The following is a 19980-nucleotide window of genomic DNA, read 5'->3' on the forward strand; positions in this document are numbered from 1 at the left end:
AAATAAAATGGAATAGATAACAAATGTGTGTTAAGTGAAGTCTAAAAAAATTAGGTGTGGGATGCAGAGGAGAAGCAGAAGTTAGGTCACCCCCACAGATCGTGACTTGGATGCACTGATAGACACGCAAGGACTCTGAAGGGAAGACTGGATGCAGGAAGAGAATAACTGATTTCTATTTTGGACAAGCCATGTACGAGGTCTGGAGAAGGGAATGGCAACTCACTCCAGTATCCTTGCCTGGAGAATCCCATGGACAGAGGAGCCTGGCGGACTACAGTCCATGGGGTCGCAGAGTCGGATACAACTGAGCATGTGCACGCACACGCACGTACAAGGTGCCTAAGAGGCAGCCAGGTGAAGATGCCACGGCAGGAAGACACATTGCTTGGAGCTGAGAAGTCTGAGTTGATGACATACCTATGCGAGCAGCCGCAGAGGGTATGGCTGATGTCACAGAACCTGATGAGCTGTGCTGTGCTTAGTCGCTCAGTCGTGTCCGACTCTCAGCTGATAGGATCAGCCGAATAGAATGCGCAGAGAACAGAAGACACTGAAGGACAGAGCCACGGGGGAAGCTGCGTTTCCAGACCTGGTGAGAGAACCGACGCGAGACTGAGCAGGAGCTGTCAGGGAACGGGGAGAACCAGAAGAAGGGAGTCACTGAAGCCAGCGGAGGACAGTTTCCCAAAGGAGCTGCGAGCAACATCCAAGGGGCAAAGTACAAAATCAGACTGGCAAGTAATCATTGGTTTTGGCAATTGGAGGGTTATTGATGACTTTGCAATGAGCAGTTTCCAAGAATAATAAGTAAAAGATGGATTGTAGAAAGATGAAGGACAGAGAATCCAAGCTGCTTTTCAATATAGTTGGCAGTGAAAGGAAAATGCAAACTATGGAGGTGACTGGAGACCAACACATAGTAATGGGAGACTTTGAAACTGGAAGAGATGTTAGGCCTGTGTGTGATGAGGGGATTGGCTGAGAAGATCCCCAGTTCCTTCCAAGTCTCTTGTCCTTTGATCTAATGACTAGATTTAAGCACCTAGGGAAGCCGTCTCCTGCTCCTGATGAATTTCCAATACAACAAAATATGAACTGGAAACATTATTTGTGGTGGTTTGCCATGCGTGCTCCTCTTTCCCTTCCCCAGACCAGGACATCCTGAAGAGCTCTGAGCACCAGCAGCACTTTGGAGAGTTTACTACATTGGAAAGGCTCCTAGACCGCCCAGAATTTTGTTTCCATCCCACTAGCCTCCTTTGCAACATTTATAAACTCAGGTTCTTTGATCTCCAAGAGCCACCCAGAAAATGACTCGGAATTCATTTTAAGGTCCTAAAGGCAAGAGACACCGAATCAGAGCCAGAGGCAAAGCAAGAAGGAAAAGAGTCTGGATGAGAGAGGTGAAAGAGAAGGTTCCAGCACAAGTCATTTTCTTCTCTTTCAGGAGTTTACATCAGTTCAGTTCAGTCGCTCAGTCGTGTCCGACTCTTTGCGACCCCATGAATCACAGCACGCCAGGCCTCCCTGTCCATCACCAACTCCCAGAGTTCACTCAGACTCACATCCATTGAGTCGGTGATACCATCCAGCCATCTCATCCTCTGTCATCCCCTTTTCCTCCTGCCCCCAAGTTTACATCAAGTAAAGTAAATTACATTCAAGTCATCTCTGAAACTTTTCACCTTTGTTTGGTTTAATATTCTCCAGGGAAAACCAAGTTGACCATGAACAACAGCAAACTTAAGCACTCAATCTATTTTAATCCTTGAGCAACATATTTCTGAAATAATCTCTAGAAGGCGTTTCAGATTTTCAGGAGGAAGAATTGTATCTTCAGTGAATTACTGTTTATTAAGGCTTTAATAAATGTTTATTTTATTTATGTTTTTGCTGGCTGGCTGCTTTTTGCAGTCCATTAAAGTGAAGATTATTTTTGGAAGAGGAAAAGTACAGAGTCTAGTTTTCAGATTGGGTAGAAACCCAAGAAAAAACTTCCACATGATCAAGGTTTTAATCTCACCTGCTGAGGTGGTTTTTGCTACTTAATGATACATTTTGGTAATGGATGTGACACCAAAGGTCAGCCACAAATAGAGCTCAGAGCCAAGGGAATGAAAATCACTGATCAGACTCCCTTGCTGTATTAGGTAGCAGGAAGTTTCCAATCATCATTGGATTTGTGACACAGAGAATCAGGCAGTGATTCTAGAACCTGCTTCGTGGGGAGGAAAGCTGGGGGAGGCTCAGTCTGTGTTGTGTTTGCTTGTTTTTCTCTGTCCAGTCATGTGAAGAAAGTTGGCTGGCAGTTTTTTTCTTTATTATTGTTGTCCATGACACAATTGCCACATTATACTGGAGCCTTTTGAAAAGCCGGTGTACAGCTCAATTGCCCAATTCCCATTGTGCTTGAATGGAACGTGGGATAGGCTTTGCAAGCACAGGATTCTCTCCAGTGGCATGGGAGAGGGGTGGTGTCTTCAGAAATTTCAGAGAATATGCCAAAATCTGCCCAGGCAACAGAGAATTCCCAGGGGCTGTTGTACTGCCTTTATGCAAAGAATTAACCTCAGCTCTTGAAGACTCGGCTTTGAAATCACATAATGGTGATTGGAACCTGGGAAATAGTGGCCTGGGAAGTTCTGACACATTTCTGATCCCATAAAAAGGAAAATGAATATGTTTAGTCCAAAAATGAAGCTTCTTGGGGTTTTCCTGGCAGTCCAGTGGCTAAGACTGCGCCCTCCAACATAGGTGGTACTGGTTCAATCCCTGGTTGGGGAGCTAAAATCCCAAAAACATAAAACAGAAGCAATATTGTAACAAGTTCAATAAAGTCTTTAAAAATATCCACATCAAAAAAATCTTTAAAAAGAAAAATGAAGCTCCCGTTAGTCTGAATTTTGATGTTACAGACAGAACACAGGCTTCCAAGTCAAAAAATACCTGTGACATAACCAGCCGTGTTATATAATCTCCACAGCCCAGCTTATTCATCTGATTTCCTTTAAGATTGACTGGTCACCAATGCACAGGGCTGGGGCCCCTGTTAGATTAATTCTTTGCTTCTAGAAAGTAAAGACTAAATCCATCATCTATCTCCCCAAACTGGACTCAACCATCAAAACTTACAAAGAGAGGGGACAGGCCAGATCTGGCTTAAGTGTGCCTGATCTCGAGGAAATGATAGATATGGAGCTAGAGAATATCAACAATTTGAGAAAAATGCTGTTAGAGAAGGGGATGGGCACCTACCCTGTGGGTGTCAGATAAGACTTCCTCCTCAGGAGCTTGTATCTGTAACCCAGGTGGACTCTCCTCATTTCTTTGCCTTTCTTGAAAGAGCAGAACTTCTGAGGACCCCTACGTTCAAGTTCAGGAGGCTATTGCAGAAGCTCAGGGAGGAGATGGTGAAGACCTGAACCAGGGCAATAATTTTAGCAATGCCTTGGAGGGTAAGACTGGAAAGAACAGACCATGGTGATAAAATATGGGGAAAGCAGGAGACGAAGGGTATTAAGAATGATTACCATGCTTCTGACCAGGGTGGTTGAGCAATTATTCACTGAGGTAGGGAATTCAGGAGAGGCATGATTTTGAAGTAAGAGGATATGGTTTTCTTTGCTTGTGGGAAATAGAAGTGGAAGCATCCAGTAGCTAGTTGATTACACCTGAGTCCTGAGGCTCTCCCTGAATTTTTAATAGAGATCCCTAACTGACCTGCCCTGTCCCCCTAAATTCATCCTCACTTAGCCCCCACAATGTCCTACTTAAAACACCCATCTGACTGCCTTGCTCCCCAGCTAAATGTCCTTCAGTGTTTTTCCATCTTCTACAGGATAAAGCTGAATTCCTTAGCTTGGCATGAGAGGGTCTCCAAACCTAACCCCTGACAACCCACCCTGCCAGCCTTATCTGTGACTCTCCTTGCCTTCCACAAGATCCTTTATGAGAAGTTGGGGATTTGAGCACCCAGTACTAAGTCTGCATTCCTGAGGGACCGGGACTTTCAACAAATGCAGAAGAATGATGTTAAAAAGAGCAGATACAAATATATGTATGACTAATTCACTTTGCTATACAGCAGAAACTAGCACAACATTTGAAATCAACTGTGCATCAGTAAAAATGTTGAAAATTTTACAAATTTAACTAATTTAAAAATAATGCAAAATAGATCAACAGCAAGGACCTACTTTATAGAACCAAGAACTATTTTCAGTATCTTGTAAAAACTATAATAGAAAAGAATCTGAAAAAGAATGTAACTATATATATGTATGTTTTTAACTGAATTACCTTGCTGTATACTTTCACACAACATTATACATCAAAAATATGTCAGTTTAAAAAAAACAACAGGAAAAAAAAAAATAAATGTTTATCCTCCATGGTGGCAAAAACAGGACCTGAATATCAGCCCGGGAGTCATTAGCAAGATGGCAAACAGCAGCCCAGCAGTTCTTCAAATTGTTTTTCACAATCAGGGCTCCTCCTCTACATGTCCTGAATCCTCAACGTTTCCAGAGTTTGCAGCAGAAAGGAGAGTGCGATCTCTTCTTTCCCACTCTGTTCTTCCTGTTAGCCACGAACCCCTGGCACCAGAGAAATGAAGACTAGCAACTCCGCCCACAAGCTCTAGGGACCCCATTAAACACAAACTGCCTAGTATTCACATCACTGCTCCTGAAAGGGGAAATGGATCGATTTTCCTCGGCTGGGGACCAGAAGCTGGCGGTTTCGTGCTGAAGTTTAGACCCATCAGACGTCTCTTCAGAAGAGGATTCGCTCTCTGAGAGGCTCCAGGCACTCACAGCAGATGTTTCAGTTGTCGAAGCAGCGGTGAGGGGGAAGCATCTCCTCAAAGTTGATAGGTCAAAGAAACAAAGAGAAGAGTTTTAAGAGAAGCTTTTACAGAAAGGAGGATCACTGACAACAGGCTCGTTTCTAGTTGAGTAGACACAGTTGGGAAAAGAGAAAAGCTTCCGACTACCTGTGGAATATTTTGTGTTCAGAGAGGGTTCACCTTCTGATTTGGTGGGTTGAGTGACCAGCAGTAGGTGAAAGGGAGTGGTTTCAGGCCATCTCTCATGGTCCGTGAAACTGTAAATCTTTCCCTTCAGGTGGAATGACACCAAAGAACCTCCACTTTTTCCATGTGTTCGACATTGAATGACTTCTAGTAACGAGAGGTGTGCCCTCCTCACCAATGGAAGGTCCACCCATGCTTGGTCTCCCCAAAGTGTCTGATGCAGTCTTGAAAGGTACCTCCGGCCCAGAGTTCAGCCCCACGAGAAACACTTCTGAATCAAACTATCACCTTACCTTTATTCCAAGGTCTGGTTTTGTCTCTCTGACCCACTGTCCCCAAACACCTCTATCACAAGCAGGATGTGATGTGGGATGAGCCTGATTTCTCTGCCTGCAAAGATTTTGGGGTTCATGGCCCAGGATTTATTTTCTTAAGGGGGGGGTCATGAAGTTTTTAAAATGTGTCTAAATTGCTGGGACAAATACATTCCTAAGAGTTTGATTAGAGTCTTGAGTGCACTGTGAGTGACTGCTGCTACTGCTAAGTCACTTCAGTCATGTCCGACTCTGTGCGACCCCATAGACGGCAGCCCACCAGGCTCCCCTGTCCCTGGGATTCTCCAGGCAAGAACACTGGAGTGGGTTGCCATTGCCTTCTCCAATGCATGAAAGTGAAAAGTGAAAGTGAAGTCGCTCAGTCATGTCCGACCCTCAGCGACCCCATGGACTGCAGCCTACCAGGCTCCTCCATCCATGGGATTTTCCAGGCAAGAGTACTGGAGTGAGGTGCCATCGCCTTCTCCGCTGTGAGTGGCTACCAATCTTAAAGCCAGCAAGAGGAAGCAGCACAACCAGACGCTCGGCCATTGGCTTTCACATCTGATCCAAATCCTGTTCTGCTCCCTGGCGGTACCCCTTCCTTCTTATGTCTTCGTCTGCCTTCTCCTGGGCTCTTGTCAATGTGCAGAGGATTCCAGGCAGCAGGACTTCTGCTGCAGTGTATTGCTAGTGTCAGTACTGCCTGGCCATTAATTACCACTGAGAGTAAAAACATGGGCTCGGACCATTGGTAAAAAGTAATCACTTACCATCTGTTGTAGGCTCTCACGTGTAATTACTTAGCAGTGGACATAATTGTAAAGTAAAGGTAATGAGAGCAGACAAGTGAATGGCGGACATTACCAGCGATTTCATCCTTAGAACAGTTAATGTACACTTTTTCTTTCGTTCTCTTCCTTCCTTTTCTTTCGTTCTCTTCCTTCCTTTTCTTTCTTTCTTCTTTCCTCCTTCCCATCCTCCCCTTCTCTCTCTCCTCTCTTCTTCCTTCCCTTCTTTCTTTCCTCCCCTCCCCATCCCTCCTTTCTTCCCTTCTTTTTGTTTAACATAGCTGAAGTATGCTAACCATGCATTCATTTGCTCCAGCCCCCTCCTGGGTCAATCTTTTATGAGCCCATGGACTCCTTCTTCTAGGCTGCCTCAGCAATGCATCACATTCATCTCTACTGGGGCATTGCATTATCTTATAACAAACAATTTCTTTACATATCACATCCAGGTCTTCTACCCATCCTATCTACAGGTCTGCTTCCCAACTGGGTCATGAGTTCCTGAAGCAAAGGGGTTTTTGACTTTCCAATGTGTACAGTGTAACACAATAATTTTGTTTTAATGGATCATGCACAAATGTCCTTCTCCTATTTAAAGTCAAACTACTAAAACCCAAACTATTTACCACAATGAAATATTTATTTTTTAAGATGATCATCAGTTTTGATGGGAAATGGCTCCTCATGAGCCAGAGTGCCTGAGTATTATTCCTGTCTGTAAACAGAAAGCCAAGAGTTAAGGCTTTGGGCAATAGACCAGTTTTGACATTCCTGTAAGTAGGTTTCCTGGCAAATCTCATTTTCCCCTCATTTGTGTTATATAGGGATGGCTATGTGGGTAAGCTCCTGGAGTTGATGATGGACAGGGAGGTCTGGCGTGGTGTGGTTCACGGGGTTACAAAGAGTTGGACATGACTGAGTGACTGAACTGAACTGAACTGAACTGATATAGGGGAAATGCCCCCCTCCACAATATAATCATTCATTCAAACATTCACTCATTGTTTCTTTATTGAGGATCTATTGAATATTATATAGCAGGTGCTATGAGAGGTACTAATAAACACACTCTTGGAAGTCCCTCTTCTAAATGACTCTGCTTACCAAAGGACATATGTTTAACTGTATGTAAATTATGATAAAATAGTTTAAATCTGACATCGCATGCATGTAAAAGGTACTAGGATTGCACAGAGGAGAGTGGTCCTGGCTCACCATGCAGGGAGCAAGCAAAGCTGCAAACTGGATTATGGGGTGGCAACCAGAGCTGGACGTGGACTCTGAGGCTAGAACCCATGGACTCTCTGTAAGCGGAACAGGTGAAGGTTGTTGATGCCATGCCTGAGACCAGACTATACAGAGACTCAGTGTAAGGGCAAGTTCTAGGAATAGGAATCCAGAGAAAGAAATTAAGGCTTACTTGGGAGTGCTGCCTGGGAAATGGCCCCACATGCTTTTTGCCCAGAATATCCACGAACACTTTGAGTGACCATTAAGAAGAGCTGAGAGAAGGTTCTCAAAGGTGTGGTTTGCAGAATATTTTGAGTCACATCAGCCTTACCTCCCATTTATCCGTTACCCTCCCTTCCTTACTAAGGCACTGGTGCTGAGCATTGTTGTACGAGAATAATACTTACCCCGAGTACCCGGTCCCTCCAGCTTTCCTAACCATCCAAGTCAAGAAAAGCATCAGAATTTACAGTCTCTCTCTTGTGGTCTTGCCAAGGCTTTCTAGAAGGCTGTTTGATATTCCCTCCTGAGTTTAGTGTGCCATGTTTTCCTCTGCATATTAAAGGATGAAAATCGAGGTGATGGACACGTTCCCTCAGTACCAGAGTCAGCTGCCAAGTTTCTCTGGCTGACTTTACTTCCTCCAACAACACTTCATTGCCAGCCTGGTCTTTACAGGGAGGACGTAAGGCAGTACATATGTTTCTCTCGTCTTCTTGTCTTCTAGGGAACTGCCTGGGACGTGACCAGGAAAAAAAGAAAGTGGAAGTCACACACAAGTGGGTCCGAAGTACTGTTGATATTACAAGAGTTTAATGCTATGCAGAACTCAGAGAACAAATTATGTTTTATATTTAATGGCAGCAGAAGACTCTATGCTTAATGGGATTTTTAATATAGTTTGACCTAGTACTGTCAAGAGAAAAACTATATTTTGTTCACACCTTACATTCAGGACATGATTTCTGCAGATAAATAATTTGTAATGCAGTTTCTGTTTCTAAGACAGTGCTTCACACATCTGTTTTATGTTTCATTAATGGGACAATAAATGAAACCATCAACCATTCTGCTTCTCTATATTAATTCAACGTATAAGAAAAATGTGTGATGACTCTAGATAGTAAGGCCGATTACAGTGTCAGGGAAATCTACTAGTTTACTTATGGATCTTCAAAGGCTGCCAAAGCACAAATCACCGTGCTGGCAAATAGTGATCCAATTTACTGTTTAAATCAGGAATGAGTGCCATAGTCTAATCCACAGCGGAGCAGTTTAGAATCCATTGAGTACTAACTTAGCATAATCTCCAGTACCCAACTGATGATTCCAATTGATAAGTCAGTTGGAATAAAAAGCATCTGAAGGAGAAAAGCATTGTAAAGGAGGCAATTGATAAGGCTTCCCAACCTTCTTAAAAAGGAGGCAGTCTTGAGTTGGGCCAAACACGTAGACTGTTTTTCTCTGTAGTGACGAATATGGAGGAGAGAGTACTTTAATCTCTCATATTAGACCAGTATCACAAAGGGGCTAGGTGGATGAGGCCAGCTGATGAGTTGCAAAGGAAGTCAATGGTTATGCAAGCCTCTATTTTCTCAAATTAATTTTTATTGGAATATAGTTGCTTTACAATGTGTGTTAGTTTTTGCATTGTAGCAAAGTGAATGTGTATATATACATATATCTCCTCTTTTTTGGATTTCCTTCCCATTTGGGTCACCACAGAGCACTGAGTAGAGTTCCCTGAGCTACACAGTGGATTCTCATCAGTTATCTATTTTATCCACAGTATGTATATGTCAATCTCAATTCATCCCACTCCTCCATTTCTCCTCTTGGTGCCCATACGTTTGTTCTCAATAGCCAAGATATGGAATCAACCTAAATCTCCCTCAATAGAGGAATAGATAAAGATGTGATATGTATATACAATGGAATATCTCAGCCATAAAAAGGAATGTAATTGGATCATTTGTAGAGATGTGGATGGGCCTCAAAAGTGGCATACAGAGTGAAGTCAGAAAGATGAAACACAAGTATCATATATTAATGTATATATATGAATCTAGAAAAATGGTATAGATAATTTTACTTGCAAAACAGAAATAGACACAGACTTCAAAAGCAAACCTGAATTTGGTACAGGCTAATACATTATCCTTCATGGCCCTCAGAGCAGTGATGCCTCTGAGGTGCCCTGTAGATCATCTCTTCTGCATCCACGTTCCCACAACAGTAATATGCTTGTCTTAGGAAGGTCCCATCCCTTCATTTGGTTTTCCTTCTAATCAAAACATATTTATAGAGGAGTTGGCTAAAGTTATGGAATCGTCCACCCTCTGCTCTGGGAGAGCTGCCTACAAAACAGCCCATCACACTGTGCCTCCTCAGCCTCCTCCCCTAACCCAAGGTCACAGGTCAGGGCTCACACACCCCAACATCCCCCAGGGAGCTTCTCTGCACCAGGGGAGGGAGAGTTGACACTGCAGCCCCAGGAGGTCACCCAGACCTGATTTTCCGGGTGCAAAAGAGACTTGACCACTGCTGTCCCCAAATCTCCAGAAACTGCTTTTCTTGTACTTTCATCCCTGTCACTGCAGCTTTGATGTGTCCAGCACTCTGTCATCAGCCTTGTCAAGAGAGGAGAAGGGCCCCCACAAAGAAGATCGGAATGTGGGTCTTAGATTTACAGAAATTACACCTAGTGGGGGAGATAAAGTAGTCATGGATAGAAGCATAACACAAGTGCTCAGGTCCACTTGAGAGTCTGTGTTCTAGAAACTCCAAGCAAGAAGCAGTGAATTTCCTGCTGTTCACATCGCAAAGGTCCAATGGAGAAAGAGGTATGAACTGGGCAGGAAGAACCAGTCATCTCGGTGGAAGGAAAGTCTAGAAAAGTGTCAGAAACAAGAAGGTTCAGGGAATAGTGAACAGATTGGTTTCTTTACTGTGAAGGGCATAAAAGGAAGTTGAGGGGAACTGTGTGAACCGTGGCCCAGAGGACCTTAAATGTCAGGCGGGGAGGTTGTACCTATTCTGTCAGCTGCTGGAAGCTGGTGGGGAATTTTGGGAAAGGTAATATGTTTCCAGAAGGCATTCTGACTGAGGAAACTGGTTTTTCACTCATGATGTAGCTCTAAATCATGAAAAATATCCCATTTAATTTGTCCCTGCTGTTGCAAATGCCAATACTCCTTTTAAGCTTGCAAAAAACCAAAGCTACTCTGCAGTGAGCTCTTGGCTGGTTTAAGTTTCTCCTTTCTTCTTTCGCAGAAATGCTGATTGTGCCTAGCTCATAGGTCTAAAAGGACATAGGCCCAGCAGGTGGAAGGCTAAGCCATATTTGGGAGTGTAGAGCCTTTGTGGAAATTAGAGCTTGATAGTAGATATTAAGGATTATTGTGTGACAAGCACGATAAAATATTCATCCCATTCATAAGATTTGGAATAATAAAATAAAAATGCCCCAGGGACAACCTGCAACGGTAGAGAAATGTTAATGGCATCTTCCAATCTCAGAACTCACTCTGCAGTCTTAAATCAGAACACACTAAAGGTGACAATGATCTCATAAAAAAAGTTAAAAAGAAAAGGACATACATTATTTCGATACCTGATAACAAAGCCCCAGCTATTACTGGGAGAGAAGGTCATCGCCTGGGTCAGGCCATGGATTTCAGAACACTTGGGAGAAAGATGAAGACAGCTATTCCTCCCCTAGATCAGGTGAGAAGAAAGGAAATTATATTTTCCTTCTTAGATTTCTCTTTTCCTTCACTGGTTGGGAATGCCTTAATCCAGCATTTCAATCTCCTTGTCTCTGTTGAGGTTATTCAAGCCTTTATTTTTTGCCAAAGTTTCCTTTTCTTTATCCTATCCTTTTTCTCCTGTTAGTCTTCATGTTTGTCCACTGGGTGCCCCAAACCATAGTGGTGTGTAGGTATAAAAGATAACCCATTAACCCTAATTGTTTAAGACTTTCTGTTCCCTTGGGCCTCCAGACCTCCTGAGAAGGCCTCCAGGTACATCGAAGCATTGTCATGGGCATGTGCTCATGCATCTCTCTGTCACCCTCATCACCCATGATGCCCAGCCCCACTGTCAGTGTCCTGGGCACAGGCAATAGCTCCAGGAAGTCATGCCATTGCAAGGGCTAATCCAACTCTTCTTAAGAATGAAAATATTCAAGCCAAAAGTGCTGCCTTTAAATGATTCCCAGCCTCCAGTCCTCAGGTCCCAGAGAGGTACCGGGTAACATATCAATGTGGAAACCACGGCCTTCCATGACTTCATGCCTCCTTTTTCCATTGGGCCTAAAATAGCATTGTTGTTGTTGTTCAGTCGCTAAGTCATGTCCAACTCTTTGTGACCCCATGGATTGTAGCATGCCAGGCCTCCCTGTCCCCTACTCTCTCCAGGAGTTTGCCAAAGTTCATGTCCATTCAATCAGTGATGCCATCCAACCAGCTTATCCTCTGTCATCCCCTTCTCCTCTGCCTTCAATCTTTCCCAGCCTCAGGGACTTTTCCAATGAGTCCGCTCTTCCCATCAGGTGGCCCAAGTATTGGAGCTTCAGCTTAAGCATCAATCCTTTCAATGAGTATTCAGGGTTGATTTCCTTTTGGACTGACTGGTTTGATCTCTTTGCTGTCCAAAGGACTCTCAAGAGGCTTCTCCAGCACCACAGTTCAAAAGCAAGTGAAAATAGCATTCAGTTCAGTTCAGTTCAGTCACTCAGTCATGTCCGACTCTTTGTGACCCCATGAACCGCAGCACGCCAGGCCTCCCTGTCCATCACCAACTCCCGGAGTCCACCCTAACCCATGTCCATCGAGTCGGTGATGCCATCCAACCATCTCATCCTCTGTCGTCCCCTTCTCCTCCTGCCCTCAATCTTTCCCAGCATCAGGGTCTTTTCAAATGTGTCAGCTCTTCGCATCAGTTCAGTTCAGTTCAGTCGCTCAGTCGTGTCCAACTCTTTGCCACCCCATGAATCACAGCACTCCAGGCCTCCCTGTCCATCACCAACTCCCGGAGTTCACTCAGACTCACACCCAGCGAGTCGGAGATGCCATCCAGCCATCTCATCCTCTGTCATCCCCTTCTCTTCCTACCCTCAATCCCTCCCAGCATCAGGGTCTTTTCCAATGAGTCAACTCTTCGTATGAGGTGGCCAAAGTATTGGAGTTTCAGCTTTAGCATTATTCCTTCCAATGAACACCCAGGACTTATCTCCTTGAGAATGGACTGGTTGGATCTCCTTGCAGTCCAAGGGACTCTCAAGAGTCTTCTCCAAAACCACAGTTCAAAAGCATCAATTCTTCTGCACTCAGCTTTCTTCACAGTCCAACTCTCACATCCATACATGACCACTGGAGAAACCATAGCCTTGACTAGACGGACCTTTGTTGGCAAAGTAATGTCTCTGCTTTTGAATATGCTGTCTAGGTTGGTCATAACTTTCCTTCCAAGGAGTAAGTGTCTTTTAATTTCATGGCTGCAGTCACCATCTGCAGTGATTTTGGAGCCCCAAAAAACAAAGTCTGACACTGTTTCCCCATCTATTTGCCATGAAGTGATGGGACCAGATGCTATGATCTTCATTTTCTGAATGTTGAGCTTTAAGCCAACGTTTTCACTCTCCTCTTTCACTTTCATCAAGAGGCTTTTTAGTTCCTCTTCACTTTCTGCCATAAGGGTGGTGTCATCTGCATATCTGAGGTTATTGATATTTCTCCCAGCAATCTTGATTCCAGCTTGTGCTTCTTCCAGCCCAGCATTTCTCATGATGTACTCTGCATAGAAGTTAAATAAGCAGGGTGACAATATACAGCCTTGATGTACTCCTTTTCCTATTTGCATCAGGTGGCCAAAGTATTGGAGTTTCAGCTTTAGCATCAGTCCTTCCAGTGAACACCCAGGACTGATCTCCTTTAGGATGGGTTGGTTGGATCTCCTTGCAGTCCAAGGGACCCTCAAGAGTCTTCTCCAATGCCACAGTTCAAAAGCATCAATTCTTCGGTGCTCAGCTTTCTTCATAGTCCAACTCTCACTGCTGCTGCTGCTGCTGCTGTTGCTAAGTTGTGTCAGTCATGTCTGACTCTTTGTGACCCCATAGACGGCAGCCCACCAGGCTCCCCCATCCCTGGGATTCTCCAGGTGAGAACACTAGAGTGGGTTGCCATTTCCTTCTCCAGTGCATGAAAGTGAAAAGTGAAAGTGACGTCGCTCAGTCGTGCCTGACTCTTAGCGATGCCATGGGATTTTTCCAGGCAAGAGTACCGGAGTGTGGTGCCATTGCCTTCTCCCCAACTCTCACTGCTTATGCCCAAGTCACAAGATTTTCCTTTAACTTCTGTCTCTTATGAAATAGAATGTGCGATGGATGCCATCCTATCCAACACCCAGCATTGTTGCCTGTCTATTGTCTCCCTGTCTTATAGCTTAAAAATATTGAATGTCAAATACATGAAAAGTTAAAATAGAATACACATACTATTTTCTTCCTCCATCTACCAAATCACAAATGCTCTTGTACATATCAGCTCATGCAAATAACTGAGACCCATAAACCTTCTAGCCCCACTAACAGCTAGCTCTAAATTTTGTGTGGGGCTTGTCCAGCGCCCCACCTGCTCCATGGTAAACAGCTCCCCTCCCACCTTGTCATAACACTGGTTTTACATAGTCATTTATAGCTTGAAATCAGTTTTCACAATTGGCAGTCCTCTGGTGTCAACTGTTGAAATCTGTTTGCCAAAATACTGCCTCATACGAGGCTCCAATTTGTTGTTGAATTGCTGCTCTTTGTCGTGAAAGGACAGTTTACCATTTTGGGCCAAGAACTGGATTTATAAGTGTTTATATAGCAATTTGCAAAATAACACTTTAAGATGACTTCCTCGTATATGCTGTTAGGACAATATTTGCCTCCCGCAGAATGATGAATCGGAAAAAGCATGAACTTTGGTGTCATACAGACATGGGTTTGAATATCAGCTCTGGCATTTATACTGTCTGTGAAAATTCTAACTTCTCTGAGTCTCAGTTGTGAATACAGTCAATAAAATATTGTCACAAGGATTCAATTAGATAACATATGTAAGGCTCTCAGAGTAAAGGGACTCAACAAATGGCAGCTACCATTATTTATACTATTATTAAAATAAACTGCATTATCTATGGCTGCAGAAGAAAACATTTCTAAATACTTGGGACAAACCAGGGATGTTATATGTATGGCATACAGGCTACCTTTCTCTGGTTCCACACACACAGCAGACATCATTCATCAATAACCATACTCTTTTCCAGTGAGGCAAACCTTGGCCTCAGAATCCTCAACATAGTATTACAAGCAACCATTACTGCTTTTTACTTAGTAAATAAAAATATTGGATGCATGGTTACATTTGAACTTCAAACAAACAATGAGTAATGCTTTGTTCCTTGGACAGCAAGAAGATGAAACTAGTCAATCCTTAAGGAAATCCACTCTGAATATTCAGTGGAATGACTCATGCTGAAGCTGAAACTCCAATAATTTGGCTACCTGATGCAAAGAGTGGACTCATTGGAAAACACCCTGATGCCGGGAAAGACAGGGCAGGAGGAGAAGGGGGCGACAGAGGAGGAGATGGTTGGATGGCATCATCGACTCTATGGACATGAGTTTCAGCAAATTCTGGGAGACAGAGAAATGACAGGGAAGGCTGGTGTGCTGCATGCAGTCTGTAGGAACAACAGTGTTTGGGTACATGTGTGTCCCATGTAATATATGGGTCATATATGTATGGGCTTCCCTGGTGGCTCAGATAGTAAAGAATCTCCCTGCAATGGAAGAGACCTGGGTTTGATCCCTGCATTGGGAAGATCCCCTTTAGAAGGGAATGGCAACCCACTCCAGTACTCTTGCCTGGAGAATCCCATGGACAGAAGAGCCTGGTGGGCTACAGTCCATGGGGTCACAGAGTCAGACACGACTGAGTGACTAATACTTTCACACTTTTCATATATATATATACAACTAAAAATATTCATTATCTGAAACTCAAATGTAGCTGGAAATCCTGTATTTTGTCTGGCAATTCTTGTGGTTTGCAAATGAGTTGAAATTGACTTTCCATCCCTGACGTCTGTATTAAGCATGACTTTGGGCTATCAAACGATTAAATCTCAATTCTAACTAGTTTCAGGAATAAAAGGTAATTAATTAGCATACACAGCTGAGAACCGCAGGAGAGGTTCTAGCATTCGGCACCATGGGCTTCTTTTGCAGCCCGCCTCTCTCCACCTGACAGATAAAAAGGCTCCCCCACCAGCAGCAGATTTATTTAATCCCAGCTTAACAACCACAACATTTCTTTTTCTCCAAGTTCTGTTTGTCAACCCAAATAGTTCTGAGTGCTCAGCTTAGGCCTTGCTCTCACTTCTACAACTGATGCCACACAGAGGGGCATGATCATGGGTCACAGGTCATGGACCAGATCACAGGTCTATGCCTATAAGTGGGGCAGGCTTAAGGCACCTTAATGTGTGTCTTTCACCAGGGTCTTGCAGCATGGGAGAAGTACCATTCCCAAAAGAAGCAGGGTGCCTGGCAAAAATAACAACAACATCGTGGGTCCATTTCCATTCTGAAATGTCTGTTTTTATAGAATTAGAGAAAGACTTCACTATGCAGGAAGTCCAGAATCTGCAAGTGAGAGACAAATATGTAATAGACTCTAGTAAACCCAAGTAACAAGGGGACGTTTGAAGACAAAAAAAAAAAACAAAAACATAGTGACCCGACACAAGCAAATATGTCATTCTAGAAAGATGCAGAGAAAAAGGGCGAATGTGCGAGTGATTGACAGGGACAGTAAGAATTGCTGGTAAGTGCTCCTTAGGGAAGCATTTTTGACTCTGAATTGGTTTTCAAACAGTTTTGAAGCACGGAAAAATCCTATGTCTTCCTCATGCCTTTGAAGCGCCTGTCTGTCAGAAACCAAAGGGCTGACTGCAAGAGCTGCTTAAAAAGTAACCCTCCTGCCAGTGTTTGGAGCTGTGTGCTGCAGACAGCAAAAGCAAAGGCCAGACAATTGATGCTGGCAAGGTTTGCTTCCCAGCTCCACCACCTGCTGCCTGATGCACTTGGGCATGTTACCTATAAGACAGGCCCAGCACTCCTGCAGAGGTGAACTGCCCTTGAGACAGGGTCCATCCTCAAGACAGGGATGCTGTGAGCAACACGGTCCATGAGTGGAAAAAATACCTACCCTGCCTACAGCTCCCTGTGCACAGCAGGCAGCTGTAGGCAGGGTAGGTAACACAAACTGAAAAGACCACCCTTTAAGAAATTAACTCACCCCATCTCCATCCCCAACACCATGTGGGATTCTAGGATTCTGTGGGACACTTTCTATATACATTGTCTATAACGAAAGGTCTCTAAGAGGGGATTATCCACAATGCTATGGGGGAAACAGAGAAGAGACGGAGGAAGAGAAGAGATAGGGGAAGAGGTCAGCCTTGAGGAGCTTGGATATGTGCTCACCAAAAGAAGATGACAGCTCAGTGTGACTCTAAAGGATCAGGATGAGTCCACCAAACAGAATAGAGAGGCGAAAGCAATCACAGAAGCATGAATATGCACGGGGACACCTCCAAACCTCTTTTGACTCTCAAACCTCACATGCTTATCTGCTATGTACTCAAAGGCTCCTAGTTCTGTTGTGAAAGAGGAAAATATGTAAATAATTGTATGCATTTATTTTTTTTTATAAAAAATTAGGAATTCAAACAGACACCGTCATCTTTTTCAATGACATAAGTCTCCTGGAACATCATTATGAATCTAAGGGGGAACATTGGAAGCTCTTAGAACCTGGCGTGTTTAGACAGTATGAGAAATAGAGGTACAGTAGGCTAAAGGGGGGCTTCCCTGGTGGCATTAGTCATAAAGAACCTGCCTGCCAATGCAGGAGACTCAGGAGGCACTGGTTTGATTGCTGGGTTGGGAAGATCCACTGGAGGGGAGTATGGCAACCCACTCCAGTATTTGTGCCTGGAGAATCCCACAGACAGAGGAATATGATGGGCTACAGTCCATAGAGTCACAAAGAATCGAACACGACTGAACTGACTTAGCATGCATGCACGAAGACTAAAGGGATCCATGGGGAGTGATAGGAGACAACCCAGAGGAGTAAAGGGACATGGACTGCAAAGCCTTCTATGCTGCACAATGCATGTGAAACTTTTAGGATAAACAAAGGGGAATTGAGAAAACTTTTCAAGTAGAGGCTTTCAAGTAGAAAACTTTTCAAGATACTGTTGAAAACTTTTCAACAGTATCATATGTTAATATGTTAAATTAAAATATGTTAAATCTAAGTTACTTGGTAATAATAACACCCATACCTGTGTAGGAAGCTTCTAAAACATCTCCTAAAGATCCCTACTTCCTGGTGTCTGCACCTTATATGACCCTTTCCCCTTGAATGTGACCTAGACCTAATGACTGGCTTCTAATGAATAGAAGATGGCAATATGATGAAATTTTATTCCAGAAATTAGGTTACAAAAAACTGTTCTCTGTCTTGCTGGCTCTCTCTTGCCCTCTTGCTTGCTCACTCTTGTTGGAAGCCAGCTGCCCTGTTTGAAGTGCATGATGGGGACATCCACATGTCAAAGAATGGAGGAAGCCCTTCAGCCAACAGCAGCCCATGGGGACTAGAATCTCACCAGCAGCCGTGAGAGTGAGCTTAAAAGCTGATCGTCTTTCAGTCAAGCCTCTGGATGAGACTGCAGCCCGGTTGACACCTTTATCATAGGCTTCTCAGGGACTCTGAGGCAGAGGCACATAACCTAGTTGTGCCCGGATTAAGTTGGGGTAATCTGTCCCATGGCAACATACAACTAATACGATAGCTAACATTCAGTGAGCTCACTCTCCCTCCAGGTACTTTATTAACACACGCATTAATGATCTCATCTTTAGGAGGAACATCAGGAGGTAGGATCATGATCCCATTTTACAGGTGAGCATCCTGAGGCTCAGTCAGGATTTAGACAGGATAAGAAACTTATCCAGGGTCACATGGGTACTGAGTAGTTAAGCTAGGATTCTAATTTTAATCTTTCTTACCCTAGAATGTTAATTCTGACCACAACACTGTATGTTGTCTTGAATGCAGCAGAGTCCTATGGAGGTGGGGAGAGTGAGGAAGTGGGAAGGGGGATGAAGGCAGCATGGGCTTCTAGAAAACCCCTCATTAAGTCTACAGAAAATTGGAGGAAAGTAACTAAGAGCTGATAATTTTATTTCACCTTTAAAGGCTATTAAGCACAACATACTGTAATGGAATTAGTGACCTTATTAAAACATTTACTCACACTTTACTACTTGATAAAATTATGAGTTAATAAATCTTTTTACACCTACAAATGATACAACAAACCATTCATCTGAAGGAGAATCATCTGATTACTTCAACTCTCTGGTTCATTTGAGGAAGTGTTGAGTATCTATAAAACACCAGTCAGAGACTTCTGGGAAGAAAGAGAGTTTCTTAAGCCCCTCACTTCCTTGTAATCCAGCCCGACACTGCCAGATGCCCCTCATGCCAGCTCCACCTACCCACCCATTCCTCTGGCCCACCCCACATCTGCTCCTCTGGTGGTGTGCTGGGAATGACCTCCTTAGCCAAAAATAACTTCACTGTTGCCTCAGGAGAATAGTAGCTTGGATAGGAGTGCAGAGATAGGGGTGGGTAGATGCAAAGGAGAAGTATCTACCTTTCAGTTTCGCGGGTACAATGTAAAACCTTTCTGAGAAGAACTGAAGTCTCAGTGTGAGAGGGAGATGTCAAAGCACCTGGTGGCTGGTGCGGGTGTCCAGGAGGATGCGGGCGGGGACAGGGTGTGTCCAAGATGGCTTCTTTGGCTCATGGACAGGAAGCTCCTCTCTCAGGGGGGATTATACTCGCCTTTCTAGCTCCACGGCTTGAATTCATACGAAATCTCCTTTCTCCCACATTCCTCCCTCCCTTTTCCCTTCTCCAGTTTATAAACTCCACCTCTCCCCTTGACTACCTCTGACAAAATGGCTGACAGAAAATTTCCCAGAACACCTTCAAATTAGCCACATGTTTCAAGTAGAAAGTAGAAGAAACTTTTGACTGACGAGGATAATTAGAGAGAGGGAGGTGCTATTCAAACAAAACTAGTCAAAGTGTGGTGCAAAATGTATGAGAATGTAAATTTTTTAGTTAAAATTATTTCCAACATTTAAGAGCACATTTGTCATCCTACATAAGTCATCTAAATGTGTAAACATAATGCTATACTTTCAGAACATGCAACGTGATATAAATTGCTTGAATAAGAAAGTGGCCAATAGTCTCACATCTGTTAACACATTATTGACTAGGGGATTTTTGCAGAAACCAACACCTATGGGGTTAATACATCTCTGGTCAACAGTGTGTTAAAATAATTCCTTGTGGTTACCTTTCTCTTAGCTGAATCATCCTTTCTATGTCCCTAATATTAACACTGGACCCAGGCTGGGCTGAGGTGTAACAGCCTCTTCACCCTCCTGCCCGCCATCTCCCCTCATCTAAAG

The sequence above is a fragment of the Bos indicus genome, chromosome 15 (genome assembly GCF_029378745.1).
Source record: "Bos indicus isolate NIAB-ARS_2022 breed Sahiwal x Tharparkar chromosome 15, NIAB-ARS_B.indTharparkar_mat_pri_1.0, whole genome shotgun sequence".
NCBI classification, from domain to species: domain Eukaryota; kingdom Metazoa; phylum Chordata; class Mammalia; order Artiodactyla; family Bovidae; genus Bos; species Bos indicus.